Below are 21,744 nucleotides of genomic sequence, written 5' to 3' on the forward strand. Positions count from 1 at the left end.
AAAATGTTTGCTGTTGCTTACGGTACCACGATTATACACAGGCGTGCACCTCTGCATCCGCAGCAAATCGACGGCCGCGAATGTTATAGCGTCCCGAGAGTTAGGAGGACACGCTGCTAATTTCGACAGCTGCCGGATAAAAGCTAAAAACGGTGCAGAGTATGGATGTCGGTGAGGATAATTAAGAAAGCGGGCAAGAAATTCTAAGCTTCATCTTTCTGAAATGACATGGAAGACACCTCTGGCACTATCGCGCGACGTAATTTCCCATCTCTAGCCCATGTGCTACTCCAAGTCTATCTCCTTAGCAATGGTGGGTGCCGAGGCTAGTCTTCTTCTTCTTCGTTGGCTCTACGGTCCTTGAAGAACCTTGGCCTCCTGTATCACCTGCCTCCATTCCTCTCTGTCCATCGCCTTCCTTCTCAAATTTCTTATTCCCATCGCCTTTGGGTCTTCTTCCATATCGTCCAGCCACCTTTTCCTGGGTCTTCCTCTTCTGCTTCTCCCGTCAGGTTTTCCCATGAAAACTTTCTTGACACTCCGAGTTTCTGGCATTCTCTGTACATGTCCTGCCCATCTTATTCTTTCCTGCTTAATTTTAACGCCGGCCGAAGTGGCCGTGCGGTTCTAGGCGCTGCAGTCTGGAACCGTGAGACTGCTACGGTCGCAGGTTCGAATCCTGCCTCGGGCATGGATGTGTGTGATGTCCTTAGGTTAGTTAGATTTATCTAGTTCTAAGTTCTAGGGGACTAATGACCTCAGAAGTTGAGTCCCATAGTGCTCAGAGCCATTTGAACAAACTTAATTTTAACAACAATATCAATCTGCCCAAAAAGTATTTGCAGTTCTATATTTGGCCTTACTCTCCAGCCATCTTCCTCTCTCACTGCTCCAAAAATCCTTTTCAGCATCTTTCTTTCCCATATCAATAACCAATTCTCCTCCTTTAATGTCGATACCCAGCCTTCTGATCCATATATTACTATAGGTCTTAATATGATCGTGTATATTTCGAGTTTTGTATTTCTACAAACATTCCAGGAATTAAATACATTCTGCAAGGCAAAATAGCAACGATTTCCACTCGCTATCCTTTCTACTGCTTCCGAATTGTCCTCCGTTGTTAGAGATCCTAAATATTTAAATGTTTTCACTCTTTCATATTGTTCCCCATTCATTACTACTGAATTCTTTTGTCCGTTTATATTGGGCTCCCCCATCACCATATACTTTGTTTTGTTTATGTTTACTTCTAAACCTACTTTGTCCTTTAGTGCCCTTACATTCATTGCCATTAATGCTACGTCATTCGCATATGCTACCACTTGAACTTGCCGATTAAGTAGTCGTAGCCCCCTCTGTACTTGGAATTCACCAGACAGTTCTTGCTCTGTTCTTACTTTACACACTGTTGCTTTCATTGTCATTTCCGTTTAAAGTGACCTGTTTTAGTGGGATTCTTTCATGATCTGTATAATTTTCTTCCTGTGTAGGCTGTCGTACGCTTGCTTAAAATCAACGTACAACTGATGTAGTTGTTTGTCATACTCATAAAACTTCTCTAGCACTTGTGTTAGTAAAAATATCGGATCCATCGTGGATCTGTTCCTCCTAAATCCTGCCTGATAGTCCCCCAATATCCCCTCTATCATCCCTTCAAGTCTGGAGGCTAAAATTTTACTAAATATCTTATATGTTACATCCAAGAGAGTGATTCCACAATATTTACTACATTCTGACTTGTCGCCTTTTTTATGTAACAAACAGATAACTCCCATGTTCCAATCTTTAGGCATTACCTCCTTTATCCATATTGCCTTTATCAATTCATGGACTGCCTCCTCCATTTTCTTTCCCCCATAATTTAATAAATCGGCCTCTATGCCGTCTTCTCCTGCTACTTTATTACTTTTTAGACTCTTGATAGCATTCTTCACTTCCTCTAGCTCTGGTAATACTTCCTCTTTCCGATCCTCTACATCTAACTCTGATTCCAATTCTGAGTCTTGTTCCCTTTCATTCTCAATCACGGTTCCTTCCTCTTTATCCCCTTCTTTCCCGTCAACCAGTTCGGTAAAATACTTTTGCCGCCTTTCTAGGACTTTGCTTTTATCTCCAATTAGATTTCCGTCCTTATCCTTATGAAAAGCTGCTCGAGGTTGGAAACCTTTCTTTAAATCTCTTGTTCTTTCATAGAACCTTCTGATCTCTTTATTGTCTCCCATTTGTCCAGCTGCTCTATCCTTCTCCTTTACTGCTCCCTTTTCTTTACCCTACAAAGCTTATCCGCTCTTTTCCTCTTTTTTCTGTATTCTTCCGCCCCTAACCTCGTGTTCCTTTCCAATATTCTCCGTCTCGCTTCATTTCTCTCGTGTATTACCGTTAAGCATTCCTCGTCGAACCACTTAACCACCTTTCTGGGTTGTTATCTCCCCAGTATCTCTTCTGCAGCTACGATAATGGCAGTTTTCAACGACTCCCATTTAGTTCCCACATTATCTTCATTCCATGTGTTTCTATCTGCTTCCAACATCTCTTCTAATTTATTCCTATATTCTTCCTGTGTTTCCTTCGTTAGGAGTCTTTGTACATTGTGCTTCATTCTTATCTTAGTCCTTTGGTTTCTTACCAAATCTATCTTGTGCCTATATCTAATTCGTACTAAGTAGTGGTCTGTGTCTCCATCTGCCCCTCTGCAGCTGCTAACTTCCATAATATCTGATGCATGCCTTTTGTCTATGAGTACATCGTCTATTTGGTTTATTGTGTTTCCATCTGGTGATACCCATGTACAGTCGTGGACAAAACGAGCGACACCCGTTATGCTGATCCGCACAGCTTTAAAGTCTGCTACACAGCATAACAGGCAAGGCGACGAAGTGCTACCAACATATTATGCACAGGCGTGAAATTGAAAAACTATCTGAAATTTGTCAGACTATTTTCAATCATGTGTAAGACCATATTAAAGCTGATTAGTGTGTTAACCACAACACCTAAATATAAGATATAAATGAAAGAAGAAACGCTAATTAGTATGAACTGTACTAATAAAAATGAATTTCAGCTTATCGAGATAACATAACGGTTTTAGTAAGACAAAGTACTCCATATCGTTACGAATTAGCAAAATATTATGCGCATTCGGCCGCGAAATGGTCTGTGTCAACGTTCAGACCAGTCATACTGGATTACCGTTGCTGACCTACCATGAAAGCATGCAAATTTAGCAATGCGTGAAGATTCATAACGAAATCCAGTTAAAATTCATTCAGTGCCACACTTTAGTCAATTCAATTATTGACAGAAGCGGAAAAAGTAGGCAGTAACAAGTATGAAATTCTACAAGAGTTTCATATCGACATCCACAGGGCGCCGTTACAGAATGAAGGCAGCAATAAGACGTATTGGGGGCGTGAGAATTTCTTAAAATTCCTTTACTGACAGTCTATCTGCCTCCATCGAGATTAGAACCGAAAACAAACCAGACTTCCCTTGCAGCAGCAAACACCTTTCACTACGTTAGCACACAACTCAGGCAAACAGCCCTCTATTATTACCCCAGACATGAATAAGCCGGCAATTTCGCAATGAAAATGGCCAAATGATATGCAGTTACTGTTGCACACAGCTTTCTGGTCTCAAAAACATTAATTGTCTACCTTTATGTCACCGCTTATGTGACAATCATTCGGGATGTTTATCGAAATAACAAAAAACTGTTATTAGCGAGTAAATTTAGTAGGATAATTCTGCACCACCCCAGGAAATAAACGGCGACGTAGCTGCTAAACGTATTCTACAATGTTTCGAATTCTCCATTAGACCTGCCACAGCCAGAAGACGTTCATTAGCCGAAGTGTTTCTTAAGGTAGCTAGCAATGGGAATGCTCGCACATCTAAAACGCGGTGGCATTAATAGTGGGATCTGAATTATCACGTGTATAGGCAAATGGATTTTATTTGCATTCCAGTAAATGTGATTTGGATCGAAAGCGTAGCTACGATTAACATGCTGATGTATCGACTGCTCACTTTCTTGACCGCTCACTTTCTTGACCGCCTATCTGTCTACCCAACCCTTAAATCCCGTTTACCTTGAGTACGGGTCGACACATTAAGCGGAAATGTATCGCACTTCCTACGGTATATGGTCCCTTGGTGGTGTAAAAAAGTGAGCTATGTCAACACAATCTAAAGATACGGCCGTTTATGTAAAGAAAATTTACGCGTATGGTCAAAAAATGGTTCTAAGAACTATGTGACCAAACTGTTTAGGTCATCATTCCCCTAGATCTAGAACTACTTCAGCCTACCTAGCCTAACACACATCCACGCCCGGAAAAGGATTCGAACTGACGGAGCAAGGAGCCGCGCGGTCCGCGATATGACGCCGTTGAGCGCACGGCTAACCCGCGCCGGCAAGCTGTTAATATCATCTAGTGTTGCTAAAAAGTTATTCACTTCTGGTGAATGATTTTCTGCGCAGTTCGTTTAAGAAGGAATGACTAAAATATATTTGATATTACGGAAGAGGAAGGACGCCTAATTCATTTCCCCTTGTCTTCATTAATGATCTTAGATTCGCAATTGAGCATACGTACTATCCATAACCACACTTTAGATCCAAGTCATAGTCACAGATATGCGAATACAACATATTGGCTTATACTTGAAGTATTTCGGTTCCCACGAAGTGGTGGCAGACGATGCTGTAGCGCCTTCGAAGCGCGAGTTTCTCCAGTCCTTGTAGCAGACTTTAAAGCTGTGCGGATCAGCATAACGAAAAGGCGAGGCGTATCGCTCGTTTTGTCCACGACTGTAAAAATGGTTCAAATGGTTCTGAGCACTATGGGACTCAACTGCTGTGGTCATCAGTCCCCTACAACTTAGAACTACTTAAACCTAACCAACCTAAGGACATCACACACATCCATGCCCCAGGCAGGATTCGAACCTGCGACCGTAGCAGTCGCACGGTTCCGGACTGCGCGCCTAGAACCGCGAGACCACCGCGGCCGGCTTCCACGACTGTACACGACTGTACATTTCTTAATATCTTTCCTTGGGTGATAGGTGCTTTTTATCAATATGTTCTTCCCACTGGTGAAATCTATCAGTCTGGGCCCATTATCATTACTGCCATTGTGTAGACTTCTCTTTCCTATTATACTTCTATATACCTCTTCTTTCCCGATTTTGCATTTAGGTCTCCAAGTATTATTTTGACATCATGCCTTTGAATTTTACCAATTTCTTCTTCCAATTTGGCATAAAATATATACTTTGCATCTTCATCTGCCTCCTCCGCAGGAGCGTAGACATTCACTATTGTAACGTCAAAGAATTTGGCGCCTATCCTTAGAGAACACAATCTGTCAGTTATTTTTTTTTTTTAATGGCTCTGAGCACTATGGGACTCAACTGCTGAGGTCATTAGTCCCCTAGAACTTAGAACTACTTAAACCTGACTAACCTAAGGACATCACAAACATCCATGCCCGAGGCAGGGTTCGAACCTGCGACCGTAGCGGTCTTGCGGTTCCAGACTGCAGCGCCTTTAACCGCACGGCCACTTCGGCCGGCTTGTCACTTATTGCCGAGGCTAGTATACCAACTTAAGTCTGAGGTCCGGCGACACGTGACACTGAGACCTAGTCGACTGAAGGCTACTGTTCCATGCGCTGCTTTTGCGTGCTGATGTACTCCTATTTATTTGGCACATAGGCTCGCTGTCACAAGGACGTTTCCAAAAAACTCTGTGGCGCACTAGGCACCGTTGGTAACGTACACTGTACATTTTGATTGCCATATTAGGCCGGGTCTGGAAACTTCCTCTTGCCTCAGTCTTGGCATGCTGAGCGCCATGTAACTCTGTGGGCAGCTCTGTTAGTCACATGGCGTCGTGAGGTCATCCTCGCTATTATCTTGTTCAAACGATGGGGAAACACTTCTTTCCTCCTCTGCGGCTGGTTTCTGTGCTGTCTCACAGCTGGGTAAATTTATTAACAGTTATGACGATTACTTTTGAAGTAATAAACAGTTCAAAAAATGTTCAAATGTGTGTGAAATCCTATGGGACCTAACTGCTAAGGTTATCAGTCCCTAAGCTTACACACTACTTAACCTAAATTATCCTAAGGACAAACACACACAACCATGCCCGAGGGAGGACCCGAACCTCCGCCGGGACCAGCCGCACAGTCCCTGACTGCAGCGCCTCAGACCGCTCGGCTAATCCCGCGCGGCAATAAACAGTTCACTTAATTTTTTTTTTCACCATCTGTCTCGTTTTCATTTGACTTCCTCTTTTAGAAGTCATCCTGTGTATAGAAAATAAACTAGTCACGGACGGTCTTGAGTTAACGATAACTTTTCCCTTTTATAATTTAATTTTTGTAAATGCTGAATACAGAAAACTATGTAAGTAGGACTCCGTGCAACCGACAAGAAATTAGTTTTAGAATAAAAAACATTACTAACATAAGTATACGTCATATGAAAGGAACTGAACTGAACTGCCTGTCAGGATTTTTTAAGTCAAAAGAATTGGCAACTACTTTCAGCTTTAGGTTGTGGTTAAAAAATATTTTCTTATCACTATAAATACTACAGACTGATGTAAGATAATTATCCATTGTTTGATGTGTATTATTTATGAGCACTTTTGATTTACGGCCACTGAAAATGTACCAAAAATATTGACATTTCCAACTGTTTTATTCTAATGTTTTAATATTTTGTCGATAAGTACATGTATCTGTTGTATGCATTAACCGCTTACTTAATACAATAAATTTCTCTTTAAATGAATTTGAAAATTGTATATATAATTTTCTAATGCTACCCATTTCCCGCATTTAAGCAAGCGAAAGAGGAGCTTCGTATTTGAGTAGAAATGAGTCATGTCGTTTTCCAAGGGACTTCTGTTCGAATCTGACATTTAAAATTCAAATAAAAATAAGTCCCACCAGCTACGTAAAACTTAACATCGATCACTTCCCTAGTTAATTTGTTACTTTGTATATGAATAGAAATAAGGAAGAGAATAACAGCTGGTTGTTCACCAACCAATCACAAAATGAGGCGACGGACCCTCATTGCGTTCTGTTCACGGCTGCCATATCGCATTGATTCCTAAGTTTGTGGTTAGCGCAGCTGCTGTCATGTGCAGCGGGTAGCGTTAATTTATTTTGTTTTTGTAACGTGCTTTGTTTCTCTGTACGATGTCTTTATTATAATTTTTATGAACAACTACTGCCTCATAAAGTGGTAAGTACGATTTTTATATCGGGTATGAAGCACAACTTCCCATTCTGCATTCTGAATATTAAAGAAATTCAGGTAAATTTGTCGAGCAGATTTAGCTGGCGTAGTAAAGCAGCTCGACGTAACATGAACTCCACAAGTCGTTGGAAGTCCCCTGCAGGAATACACCAGAGGACGCAGTGCATTCCATGTAAACACATCCACACCATTATGGAGCCATCACCAGCTTGCACAGCACCTTGTTGACAACCTGGGTCCATGGCTTCGTCGAGTCTGCAGCACACCCGAACCCTACCATCAGCTCTTACCAACTGAAATCGGGACTCATGGCTGTGTGCCTGTGTTGTCCTTCGCGTGAGTTAGATTAAGCAGTGTGTAAGTCGAGGGGCCGATGACCTCAGCATTTGGTCCCTTAGGAATTCACACACATTTGAACATTTTTTGAATACTCCACCGATCAGAAGGCTTCGTTACACATTGGACAATGAGATATCCAGTTTTCCACCTAGCAAATGTTCTATAAAATATCCAGTGGACTGCCTTCCAGAATATACATTTTTGACAAAGCTAAGCTCCAGACTTACCCTTCTCAGATATTTTTTCGTCGCCCAATGTGCTGTGTTCCCAAACCAAGTTTATAGAAAACGGCATCCTGAACTGCCACTTATGAGATTTTTTTTAGAACTTTCAATGGGCTTCCTCCCATATTGTGTGAGAGAGAGGTCTGTATGGGAAGTGGCATCATGCCATCACATTCCCCTTCTACATTAGGGTAGAAGAAAAAAATATTAACAACAAACAGCAGTCCAGCTTCCCACAAGAAAGTGGGGATGAAATTCTCCTGATCATTCTGGAACACTTTTCTTTTTTCTATTTTTTTTAAAAGAAACATCACTAGCGAAAATAAGCATTCCATTCAGATATTCTTTGAGTTGAGTACCTGACTTAAAAAACTAATTGCTTCTGCACTGGCCAGACACGTAACGCTGTTCAGTATGTAAGCAGTTTCTATACAGACCCCAGGACACCACAGTGCGTGGCTCGATCCAGAGTAACCTTCTCCGCTTGCCCCATACTGACACCAGTCCAGAAAATTCTGAGTCCCGAAACCACCTACCCGACGTCCAACACCTGGGTCACTGCCCCTGCTCCTAGCTTCCTGCCGGCCGAAGTGGTCGTGCGGTTAAAGGCGCTGCAGTCTGGAACCGCAAGACCGCTACGGTCGCAGGTTCGAATCCTGCCTCGGGCATGGATGTTTGTGATGTCCTTAGGTTAGTTAGGTGTAACTAGTTCTAAGTTCTAGGGGACTAATGACCTCAGCAGTTGAGTCCCATAGTGCTCAGAGCCATTTGAACCATTTGACCCTAGCTTCCTGGTTCCAAGAAGCTGCCTAATTTTCTTAGCGACCCCTGGGACCTAGCTGGCTGTGGTTTCTGCCCCCTTCTTCCGTGAGGACCAACCTTAGACTTTGTCAAACACGAACAGCACAAACACAGGGTATGCAATTAACTGCAGAGGCAGAGGAAAATTAAGACGTTTTAGCACCAATCACTGACATTACCCATATTATCAGCATCCGATATCAGATACAGATTTTGTCAAAGTTAATCAAAAGGAATGATAAATGAGACGTGCCAGTCCACCAGTTGACCGACGTATTTCATCCCATCTGCCACCGGGGAAAAACTGTACAGAGGGTGTTGCACTTAGTAATATCACAGTGTGACAACACCAAACAAATTTATTTAAAGCATATCATTAGGACGATTGAACAGGAAAGTTAGGAAGTAGGGAAATTGGCCTTTGACAAGGATCCTACTCAGTGGTCTGAAGATGACCACAGGAATGGTCGAAACTGGTCACCTTAATAAATAAATCGTGATCAGAACTGTTTTTAATAGTAAATATTTGTAACACATTGATCACTGTCACTCCCATAATGTATTGAAAAGTAACTCTCGTTTAGCTTAATTTCCATTCATTCAACACTGGAGCCATCAGTACTCACTCACATGCAAGACTGGTATCTGTGCTCGATGATTCATTTCAGTTTATTCAAAATTAGAGCAAAATAAAAGAAAAAAGAACAGCTTGCATATCACATTCATTCATTTAAAGAAGAAACTTTAAATAGTTGTCAGTTTAGCCCTCATAAATTTGATCCTTCTCATCGAACAATCACACTTAGAGCCAATCATTCCACTGTAGCATGAAATTAATCGTTGGTCTTAAACCACACACAGATATTCAAATTTCCAGGAATGGGAAAAATATTTCACGTATACAACTAAATGTAAATAAGCAGCATTTTACTAAATTGCACCATATAGATGAAAACTTATGCTGAGAGCACATTGTTACCACCACTCTTAACAGTAACTGTAAAGCAATATTGCACTTTAGTAAGGAAATGAATAAAAATAGTGTCACAGTTTAAGCCTATGCAAGACAACTTTAAATTAAGGCTGATAAAGGATGACCGGTCACTAAAACTGACAACGATAGGGTGAACGGTGTGCCGACCACATGCCCCTCCAGATCCGCATCCGGTGACGCCTCAGGGCTGAGAACGAAACGGCGGCCGGTCGGTACTGTTGAGCCTTCATGGTCTGTTCGGACGGTGCCTTTTCCTTTTTTAAGGGCCAGTAACATGTACATGTTACAATGACAGTTCTTTACAATTATTTTAGTTATAGTTCTGCTGAAAACAGTATAGACATTTAGCTTTACTTCGATCTATCTGTCGTCAAACGTTCTCAGTTTCGGCAGATTGTGTATTTCACTAACAGTTACACACAAATACGTGAGGCTGGCATGGTTCAGTTCAGCGGGGCTGACTCACGTTAGCGTCTTTTGGCATGTACTTCCACAGTATCACGGATTTGGAAATATCACGTCTATTTCTCTAAGCATGGCTAGCAAAGCGTCTCGTAGCTGCATTTGCACGATTAAACACTGTAATTGTCACTGTGACTGAAACAAAGGGGGCTTAGAGAGACATTTTCCTGGTTAGTGATCGGGTACACATAGTTATAACAAAAAGAAAAGTGAACGTACGGATACAGCTCTAATAAGGGTCGTTGATCAAACCAAAAGGCGTCATCAGATGAGGAAATGTTCCTGCAACCATTTAAGGATCGGTGAGAGGCACTGGTTCTGATAAAAATACAGGAAAAAGAATGTTGCTTATGGTGCAGCTTTACTGAACTGTTCTGACGTGTTGATCAACGGTGACTTTCGGGTGATTCTCATGAAGCTCAGCCCTCCTGAGCATGATAGGCTGTTCAAACACGTTGGTAAATGAGGACGTGCTTCAGCGAGCATTTGATCATCAATGAGAGGACTTGGTTTTGTGTCCTGTGGTACAAAGCTACTGAGAATGGTAGGTTGTCCAATGTGTTCCTCACGGAAAAGAAAGTCGCTAGAGTGACTCCTGAGACAACAGTTGTCCATCTCGCATACCCTGCCGGTGATAGGTTAGCACGTCTGCCTTCTTTGGTCGCAGGAATTTAGGACAAGCGACCTTGAACTGGTTTGACAAATGCCACAGCGTGTCACGAAAGACAATACCAGAGCGTGGCTTTCAATAACCTGCATGCCGTTCCATTTGTAACGTTAAGCGTATGTAGACGAGCTAGTCAGGTTTACAAACATGTGCGGCCCCTGTACAAAGAGCACTTCGCGGCCGCTCCAGGCCAGAAAGGTGCAAAGGGGGCCAGCAAAAGACCGGATGTGGGGAAAATCCCGGTATGGGGAATTTGGATAATGCTCCCACAATGGAGGGCTTTGAGACAAACTGTAAAACTGCTTCTTACAGTTCTCTAAGAGTCTATAATAATTTACGATCAGATATTAATGCAAATCTGAATTCATAGGCGATCCCTGAAAAATGAGACGCATCTACACACAACAAAAGCCTCAATATTCCACAGCGAACAAACATTTTCGCAATGAACCTCAGAACTAACGACTTTTAAACACTACTTGTGATTTCAACAAACATTATCTCAGATGACAGCATTGCACTATAGCTACCATCTCTGAAAGCTATGTATCTGCACCCATTTTATATACTGACTTATGACGTCTTTTATAACTTTCTCGTTACGCAAATATTTGTCAGAACATCGTATTCTTTACATTTACACAGCAAATGGACACAGCATCAGTATCTCAAATTTTGTCATACTTGTGTATTTATTTAATGAACAGTTTAGTATTTTCAAAGTAGCTGTATTCAAATGTAGACTGCAAGTGCTATTGAAAAACTGTGCTAATTTAAAAATGGTTAATCACACCTGTTAGCAGACACCGTAGTTGAAAAGACAACCAAAAGATGCTTCTGTTAAGAAGGTATAAGTAATTATTTAAATAATATTTAGCAACAGCCTGTGTCATTTCATGTGAGTGCACTTCCCCGCGAATACAGGTTTATTTATTTATGAACCAACTGTTATTTACATTTATTGTAAATAATCTGAATCTGTTTCTTTTTTCATCAATATTCATTAACATTGGGCATGAAGGCAGAAGTGTGCTGCTTAACCTCATGACCAGACTGAGCTACTCTTTTTAAACAGAGCCATGCATTGCCCTGGTACCAAAGAATCGAGTAACCGGAGGTAAAGGGGCAACTGGTTTGTACGTATACAGGGTGAAGGAAAAATGTGTTACAAAATTTTAAACCGGGATAGCGGACGCCAGTGGAAACCAAAATTACTAATGTTGTGTAGTTGGACAACATACCATTTAACCTCGATTGGCCGTGGGATTGTTCTGTTGCCGTCCGTCGGTTGACGGGCAGTGCTATGGTTGTCGGTTCACACATACGAACGTTCGTCGCCCCGCCACTGCCCAACGTGATACGCACACGTGTCAGATAGGTCTTGCTGTTTGTCTCCAACTCACGTCACAGGCCATTCACACGTAACCTTCGCTTCGGAGCACACACACGTCACCTGAGATTTAGTCATACAGTAAGCATGGCGGCACAGTATTCGTTTGAAGAACAACGAGATGTGGTTTTCGTTTATGGACTAGCCGACGGTAACGCGCATGAAGCTCGACGGTTGTATGAGGAACGCTACCCAGCAAGACGCCACCCACACCCGCAAACGTTTACAGCAATTCACTAGCGACTTGGCGAAACAGGTTCGTTAGTGGGATATTCGGTGATGCTGGAAGACCTCGAACACGACGGTATGCTGCATTTGAAAAAGCTGTTCTCGAGCGCTTCGAGGAAGCACCTACGAGGAGTGGTCGAGTGGTTGGACACGACAGGGGGGTCAGTCATCGGTTAGTCTGAGAGGTTTTGAGGGATGAGGGCCAGCATCCATTTAGTTTCCACCCTGACCAAGACCTAAATCTTCTGACGGACTATGAACACGGGCTAAGGTTTTGCCGGTAGTTTCTACGACGTGTTAAAAGAGATCCCGACTTCCCCACCATTGTGTTTTTTACCGACGAGTGCACCTTCTATCGGGATGGCCTTTCCAACACTCGAAACGCTCATTACTGGGCAAAGGAAAATACTCACGGCATGTACGTCCACGGACGCCAGGACCGATTTTCGTTCAACATTTGTGCAGGAATTGTGGGTGACCATCTGATTGGGCTGGTCCGTGTACCTCCTCGACTTACCGGGGCAAGTAACAGTCGTGCTGTGAGCAGATATTTAAATGAACCCTTCGGCGGCCGGGTAATTGGCAGAGGTGCTCGTAGGAAATGGCCCGCGCGATCACCAGATCTCAAGCCACCGTACTTTTTCCTGTGGGTATTCTTCAAGGTTCTAGTTCACCCACCCGGACGCTAACCATCTAGAAACGAAGGGGAATTAATGGATCGCATTCAACATGCCACCAATCACAACAGGCCAATGCCAGGAATCTTTGAAAGAGTTTGGCAAAACATCGTTCGACGTGTCGCGTCAGAGGGTCGTCAGTTCGAGCACCAGCTTTAAGAAAAAAACAACATCCTAGCTAGAAAAAAGGTCCTCTTCATGGACAACGCAATTTGTAAAAAAAAAGACTTTCTGTACGCGAACTGATAGCTATCGACGGGTTTGTTCCCGGTATGTCTTATCGCGAAACTACACTGTATGTGTCAGGACTCCGGCGGATTCGCCCCCAGGCCCCCAAAGTGGAAGGCCGGTGCGCTACCACTGTGTCTTGCACACATCGCGATCTCCAGCAGGCAAAGCATTCGCGGTCATTGGTTGTCCAGAGCTTCCGGCAACAGGGCAATCCCGCAACCAATCGGAGCGCTTGGCGCCAAGTTTCCGTAGTTTAAAAACTGTGCGTTGTCAACCTACACGACATTAGCAATTTTGTTTCCTACTGGCATCAGCTATCCAGGGTTAAAATTTCGCGAGATTGTTTTTCTCCACCCTGTAGACTCAGCAGCAACCGTTACGCATCGTCGTTACTGGGGGCTCGTCCGGGACTGCATATCTGTACGTCAGTCTGGTGATACGTCTCGTTGTGCAACCACTTATGAACAGCATTCCAGTGGGTGCTTCCAAACAGGATAACGATCGACCACGTACCACTGTTGTGACTCAACACATTCTACAGGGTGTCGACTTGTTGTTTTGGCCTGATCGATCACCAGATTTGTCTCCAATCGAGCACAAATCACACAACAATGGATAACTCCAACATCATCCACGAACAGTATTAACTGTTCCCACATTGACCGAACAAGCGCAACGGGCATGAATCTCAATACCACAAACTGACACCTGGCACCTGTGCAACATGATGCACGCACATTTGAATGCTTGCGTTAAACATTCTGGCATTTACACCGGATTATTAATGTACCAACATTTCACATTTGCAATGGCTTATCTAGCGTTTACAATAACCTGCGATCTTGCAATGTTATGTATTGTGTGGTAACGGGCGAGTAGCGGCGCCCTGAAAATATTCTAAGATGGGAGTTGGCGTGGCCGCTCGGCAGACCACGGCTCGTCAGCAGGCGTGTGGTGGCAGGTATTGGCCAGAGGAAGAGGGGCAGCCCCAGCTCGTGGTCCAGGCCGACCGCATGGCTGGCAATTCCATGCTGACGCGGTGTCGAGGACTATGCTTTGTGTCGATAAAGGAGATGTGTATGCCGGGACTGCCAAAGATGGCGGACTTTGTAAAACCATAGTAGCAGACAATTCCCAGCTCATGTAGAAATTAGTAATAGCTAGAGGAATCATGATACCTTAAAAAGAAACATGCATATTGCCATTATCTGCACGACAGTTATGTTGGTGTAATCAGATTTTCAATATCTTTATTAGTTTAATGTTTAGTATCTGACTAAATTATACACTCCTGGAAATTGAAATAAGAACACCGTGAATTCATTGTCCCAGGACACATTCCTGGGGTCACATACATCACATGATCACACTGACAGAACCACAGGCACATAGACACAGGCAACAGAGCATGCACAATGTCGGCACTAGTACAGTGTACATCCACCTTTCGCAGCAATGCAGGCTGCTATTCTCCCATGGAGACGATCGTAGAGATGCTGGATGTAGTCCTGTGGAACGGCTTGCCATGCCATTTCCACCTGGCGCCTCAGTTGGACCAGCGTTCGTGCTGGACGTGCAGACCGCATGAGACGACGCTTCATCCAGTCCCAAACATGCTCAATGGGGGACAGATCCGGAGATCTTGCTGGCCAGGGTAGTTGACTTACACCTTCTAGAGCACGTTGGGTGGCACGGGATACATGCGGACGTGCATTGTCCTGTTGGAACAGCAAGTTCCCTTGCCGGTCTAGGAATGGTGGAACGATGGGTTCGATGACGGTTTGGATGTACCGTGCACTATTCAGTGTCCCCTCGACGATCACCAGTGGTGTACGGCCAGTGTAGGAGATCGCTCCCCACACCATGATGCCGGGTGTTGGCCCTGTGTGCTTCGGTCGTATGCAGTCCTGATTGTGGCGCTCACCTGCACGGCGCCAAACACGCATACGACCATCATTGGCACCAAGGCAGAAGCGACTCTCATCGCTGAAGACGACACGTCTCCATTCGTCCCTCCATTCACGCCTGTCGCGACACCACTGGAGGCGGGCTGCACGATGTTGGGGCGTGAGCGGAAGACGGCCTAACGGTGTGCGGGACCGTAGCCCAGCTTCATGGAGATGGTTGCGAATGGTCCTCGCCGATACCCCAGGAGCAACAGTGTCCCTAATTTGCTGGGAAGTGGCGGTGCGGTCCCCTACGGCACTGCGTGGGATCCTACGGTCTTGGCGTGCATCCGTGCGTCGCTGCGGTCCGGTCCCAGGTCGACGGGCACGTGCACCTTCCGCCGACCACTGGCGACAACATCGATGTACTGTGGAGACCTCACACCCCACGTGTTGAGCAATTCGGCGGTACGTTCACCCGGCCTCCCGCATGCCCACTATACGCCCTCGCTCAAAGTCCGTCAACTGCACATACGGTTCACGTCCACGCTGTCGCGGCATGCTACCAGTGTTAAAGACTGCGATGGAGCTCCGTATGCCACGGCAAACTGGCTGACACTGACGGCGGCGGTGCACAAATGCTGCGCAGCTAGCGCCATTCGACGGCCAACACCGCGGTTCCTGGTGTGTCCGCTGTGCCGTGCGTGTGATCATTGCTTGTACAGCCCTCTCGCAGTGTCCGGAGCAAGTATGGTGGGTCTGACACACCGGTGTCAATGTGTTCTTTTTTCCATTTCCAGGAGTGTACGAGTAACAGCCAGCAACGGATTTCCAAAATCTAAACAGTTCATCCCGTCTTGTTGATAGACGTCTCTTTAGAAAGCTATTAGTGTAAACCTAAATTGGTATGAATTACGGGCATGTAACTTGAATAGTACATGAGTTATTGGAGGTCAAATTGGCCGATTACTATTAATCACATCAGACCATAATTACTCCACACGAAAAAACGGTAGCAGCATGCTCATAAATATATTTATTCGTCTATGTCTTTGTTTCTATCTGATATATGTTATTCATGAAGAAATTGGTTAAATATTTACTGTGTTTTAGAAAGCACAGAGACCTTAGGCTACTGGCTTGCTTTCGTTTCTATTAATTTTATATATGTTTATTTGATTTGCTTATGGATTTAATAATGTGTGTTAGAGCATTTTTTTGGTCGAGCTGTAGGAATATTTATTTAATTTCAAGTTATTTAAATGCAAATCCAGTATTTCCTATGTGTTTCAATATGTTTGTGAGTGTGCGTTGGCATGGAGAAATGGCAGCAGTGCTCTAGCCAATCACAGCGCTCGTTAAAGGAGAGACTGCGTGGAAGGGGGAGGGGGGGGGGGGGAGGATTCGGGTCGGACAGGATACGTAGAGGGCTGAACGGGAAGCAGTGTTGGACGGTCGCAGGAAATACTTGGAAAGTCGAGCAGTTTGCGCGTGGTCGTGAGAGATAGAAATATTTCGTAGTACCGACTTGTGCACTTGTGAGATTTCCGTGGCTTTTGCACTGCAGACATTGTATGGGTTTAGAAGTGACTGTCTCGTGAGCTATGCTGTTGTTCGTAGCTAATTACGTGCTGTAGGATCTATTGTTTCCCTGTTATTCAACTAATATTTAATTTAATTGCTGGACCATCGACACCAATAAGTGTTTTACAGTAATAAATGGCACTCTTAATGGTACTTCTACCATCGTACTCATAATTTAAAGTCGTTAAAAATAGTACCTGCAGATTTTATTTAATGTCAATCTCTCATTTATAAATTTCTGTTACATTCAAATTCGTAATTGCTGAGTGAAGAAACCTTTGACCATTCGATTCAAGTGCATATTCATATAGTATACTGTAGACTCAGCAGTATTTGGCTTGTAATGCGGCGACTACGTATCCCAGCTCCTAGACAACGAAACCAGCCAAAACTTTTAATATTTCAACTCTGAGTCAGAGGGCACATGGTTGAGGACCACCATCACACCTCATTCATTTTTATTATTTGAAAGCCCTCAGTATGTTACCTAGACAAATATATTACCAAAATTTCATTGCTCTACAGTAATTATATTTTGGTTGCGTGATTTTCATTCTGTCAGTGTATTTGGCGGAGCAAGATGGCAGGTTTCGGAAGAATTTGTTTTTTATTCCTGTGTGAGATTACAGGTGAGCCGTCGATGTACTCCTGTGGATGTAAGAATGATCCGCATCAATGGGAAGTGGCTGACAGTAAGATCGCTCCCCATGGGCTTTACACGTGTTTGATGAAAAAAGTGTTGTACAACAGATAATTAATGAAACCATCACAGCTTTATTATTACACATTTGTTGTGTTACGTCTGATTTCGTTAGTTGAACATCTTAAGGTTGCCTGCAGTTAAACATGACAGGGAATTAGGCTAAGGCTACAGCATCTTAACGAATGAAATATGCACACACTGGCAACAACCTTACACTAAATTATTACCGAGTTGTGCTACAGTCATGACAAACTGGTCTGCTTGACGTATGTAGTGTTTGAGCCATGCGCGGCTCGTGTTCTTGCCATTTATTGCTTGACACCTTGTCTTTGCGGTATTGCTGTCACGTTTCTTATTCGATTTACTGGCGTCACTAAGTTACTGGCTCGTCTGCCTGTGAGTAGCAGCAGCAGCGCTTATCGATAAGAGAGCACTGTCGTACTATCTTTGGAGTGACCGCTAGTATTTCCGGGTAGTCGTGCGGCAGGAGTTCAGTCGGGACAGAGCAGCAGTGAGGTCCGGACAGCCATGACTCGCCCGACCTATGCTGACACACATGACTTGAATAGGGACGACCTTGGTTGGTCGTTCAGTCAGTTGTCTCATCAGACAACGTGTATTTGGTCGCCGACCGCTTCTGGGTTCTCCGTGTGTGTCGACTTGTGATTCGTCCTTGTTGTTCCACAGTCAATGGTTTTAGTGTTGCTTGAGATGTTTGTGGAAGTGTTTTCGTGGAACTGCATATAGCTTGCGTGGTTTTGATTGAGCAGCTATTTTAATGCTGGCTGCGTGCTGCAGGCAGTCAGTCAGTTGGGACGAGCATTGAGGAAATCTCCCTGGCGTGAGGCCAGGCCAGTGCCGCTGGTGGCGTGCACGCGCTATAGGATCGTGAGGCGCTAGCTGCGACAAAGTTCGTTGCCCACTGAACCTAGACGCTGAAGCTGAGTGATCAGGTAATCTTTTATGAAAGCTCAACTATTGTGAAATCTCTTCGTTGATTTGTGGGTTGTTGCTCCCTGGGCCGTTTGGGCTAGCAGCAACGTATGATGTGTTGGAGTCAGCGAAATCTTGCAGCCGTCTTGCTATATTGTGATTAGTTATTAAATTGACTGTTACTTGCCAGTGAACTGCACCAGCGGCATTTTCTGCCCTGTGGCCGTTAACGCCCCAATTACCTGACCTGGTCGTTAGCGTAGTTTTCTGGCAGTGTGCCTTTCCTCGCCGTGTTGATGCTGTTCGGCACGGCATGTAGTTCGACAGCCTTTTAGTTGTTTGGTTCATATTTTGCTTAGACTGGTTATTGTTCCCTTGGCTGTTTTTAGACAGCAATTTCTGGAGACATAGTGCTGTTCGTATCCTCGTCCTCAGTCGATATTCTTCGTCGTTGTGCCGTTGGTTGGACGGAACGGAGTTGGTTAAATTGTTAGTCGGTCCTTGGGCCATCCCTAGTTTGGGTTGCCATCCAATTATTTAACTTCAGCTCTTGGCTGCCTGTCTCACCTCACCTTACTTTTGAGCGACCTTTTCATCTTACTTTGGAGTAATGTGTGAGGCCTTTGGCCGTGTATTAATTCAGATCTTTTTAAATTTTACATAAAGGTCTTCAGTCGTGTTAAATTAAAATTTTGAAGATTGATTTTATTAAAAAAAAATTGTTTTCTTAAAATTCATTCTATCTGAAATTGTTTGTAATCCAGGCCCTAAGCCGTTAGTTGTTCGATGTATTATGTGTGGCCCTCAGCCAAAGATTTATGTGAACCCCTTTTAATAAAGTCCTCAGCCGTGTGTATTCTTAAAGGAAAATTTTTTATAATAAGGAAGGGGTTTATTTTAAATTGTTTGTCTTACTTGTTGTTCAGGCCTCCAGCGATTGTTTCATATTTCTTTGTGGCCTTCAGCTGTGCAATAATTTAATTTTGCTTTAATTAGGCTTTTGGCCATTCTGTTGTAAGTTTAAAAAGAAATTTCTTGGTTAGAAAAAATTGCTTATTAATTTTTTTTTAAAATTGTAGTTGTCCTTGAGACGTGTAGTATAGGCCTTCAGCAGCTAATTGTTTTCAATTGTATGTTTTCTCAAAAAAAATTTACCATCTGTTTTTAATTGCTTTTGATTTCTAAGCCAGGCTTTCAGCCGTTCTTGCTTTTGTGTGGTTTTGGGCCTTCAGCCCAGAAAGCATCTCAAGTTTCCTTTAACTAGGCCCTCAGCCGTATTGTCGAATTGTGATCTTTTAAAGCAATGTGTAAATAAGTGGTTCTTAGAAAAACAAAGTTATGTGTTTGATTGTGCAATTCACAGTAACTGTTTACGGCCCCGTCCACAATTGTAAACTTATCCTGTGAGCTCTCTGAGTACCTACCAACCAACCAAATTCAAAGACAATGATCGTAAATATTCTGCCGACGGCCTGGCGCAAGTATGAGAGCAGACACGGCATGTAGTGTACAGTAAACTGGCGAAACAGGACCGCTCCGCAAGAGAGGTAAACATGTAAATATAGTACAGCAGTTGTCGATGGCGATAGTCGACTGTGCAATCACAATCGTTACAAGCAATAACAAAACCTTAGATAGAGAACTAATATTAAGGAACACACTAACAATCCAAACAAATGAAAAATAGAAACGAACAAAAGTTTACAATGCAGTTGTGCACAACAACAAGGGAATAGGTTACAGTGCTTATACCAAATTGCATCGCCAAGTGACATGTGTGTCAGTAAGTAGACAACTATGAAATACAGTTAATTGTGTAAATTACATCAGGGACGGTAATTCAGATCTCACAGAGTGATCATAAGTTGTGAGTTACGTAGTTACAGAAGACGCATTACCACTGAAAATGTAAGAGCGCTGAAGCAACAAAACTGGTGGTTATCGTATGCTGTTGATAAAATTACAAGCAAGCTGTATTAAATTAGCTACAATTTATTTAAGATGAAAGAGAACAAATGCCATTCATTACTAAAGCTCTATCCTCACTAGATTAATAAAGCCATACGATGTACTGTACAAATGCTTGTGAATTAATTACGTACAATATGACAGAATCTGTAATTCTATCATCTAAAATTATCATGACTACAAAATAAAAGTAATTACAACAAACAACGTGTTGTCATTGAACATGTGGGAAGCTAAAATAACTAAACTAGATGATTTCAGTCATGTGTTGGCAAAATCTAGCTGCGTTTTACTTGCTATTCTATGTACGATAAAAGACAAATAGGACTAGTAACTAACAGATCAACGTTGGCCCTAGCAGATATGAGACATGTTTATTGTACCCACAAAATATAATAAAGAGGGTTTTCAACAAACTATGAAATGAAATAGTGGTCCACACTAATCCGTGTTTAGTACAAAGTTAACTACTGACATACATGAGTAACAAGCTATTACAGGTTCTGTTCAGTCACAAATAATACAAAGAATAAGAAATTTAACAGTTATTGATATGGGACAGTTGTAATCTAACACTTCAATATCCTGACAAAGGTTTCAGGAATTACTGCAACCAATCGCCGTTTTTTCTTCAATTTTTACTTATTCATGATCAGTTTCGAATCGCCTGGTGATTCATCATCAGATGATACAATTTAGTTTGGAGTATTGTGGGGGTCTTACATCCGTGGAAAATATAGAGACGCAAAAGTGAGCACTGTATGTGGGAAGAATATTAAGGTTGTAAGATTAATTTGGTGGTATTACTCACTGTTTTTATTCTTCTTGCAAGCACTCCTCTGGAAGACATAAAATATGCTTTCCAGTATCGTTAAATATCAGGTGAAACCGGCACTTTCCCACCGATGATGACTCCCACATACTTTACAAAATATAAACAAACCAAAGAGTGTGGCTGTTGTCTCCAAAGAGTTTTGTGGAGGCAGAGATTTTCTTTGCTCATTTTTTATTTTGTGTGGCATTCATGATAAAAATTATATTTATTACATTACTTTCTTTATAAAAATTAGTATTATGTTTTTACATTGCAAATTTTTAATGTATTTACAAAACCTACAACAAAGCGTTTAGGAAAATATTTCTGGTAGTGAAGTTATGTTTGGCATGTTTCTCATTGCTCGATAAAGAGGAGAGTATACATATGGAGAGGGGAGGGAGGGGGAAGGGGGGGAAAAGGGATGGAGGTATGGGAGGGGAGAAGGGAGGGAGGGAGGGAGAGAGAAAGAGAGAGAGAGAAGGAGAGAGAGAGAGAGAGGGAGATTGTGTGTGTGTGTGTGTAAAAAAGAGGTAGCGAGGATGACGTTTAGGTG

This window comes from Schistocerca piceifrons, chromosome 4 (assembly GCF_021461385.2).
Source record: "Schistocerca piceifrons isolate TAMUIC-IGC-003096 chromosome 4, iqSchPice1.1, whole genome shotgun sequence".
NCBI lineage: Eukaryota > Metazoa > Arthropoda > Insecta > Orthoptera > Acrididae > Schistocerca > Schistocerca piceifrons.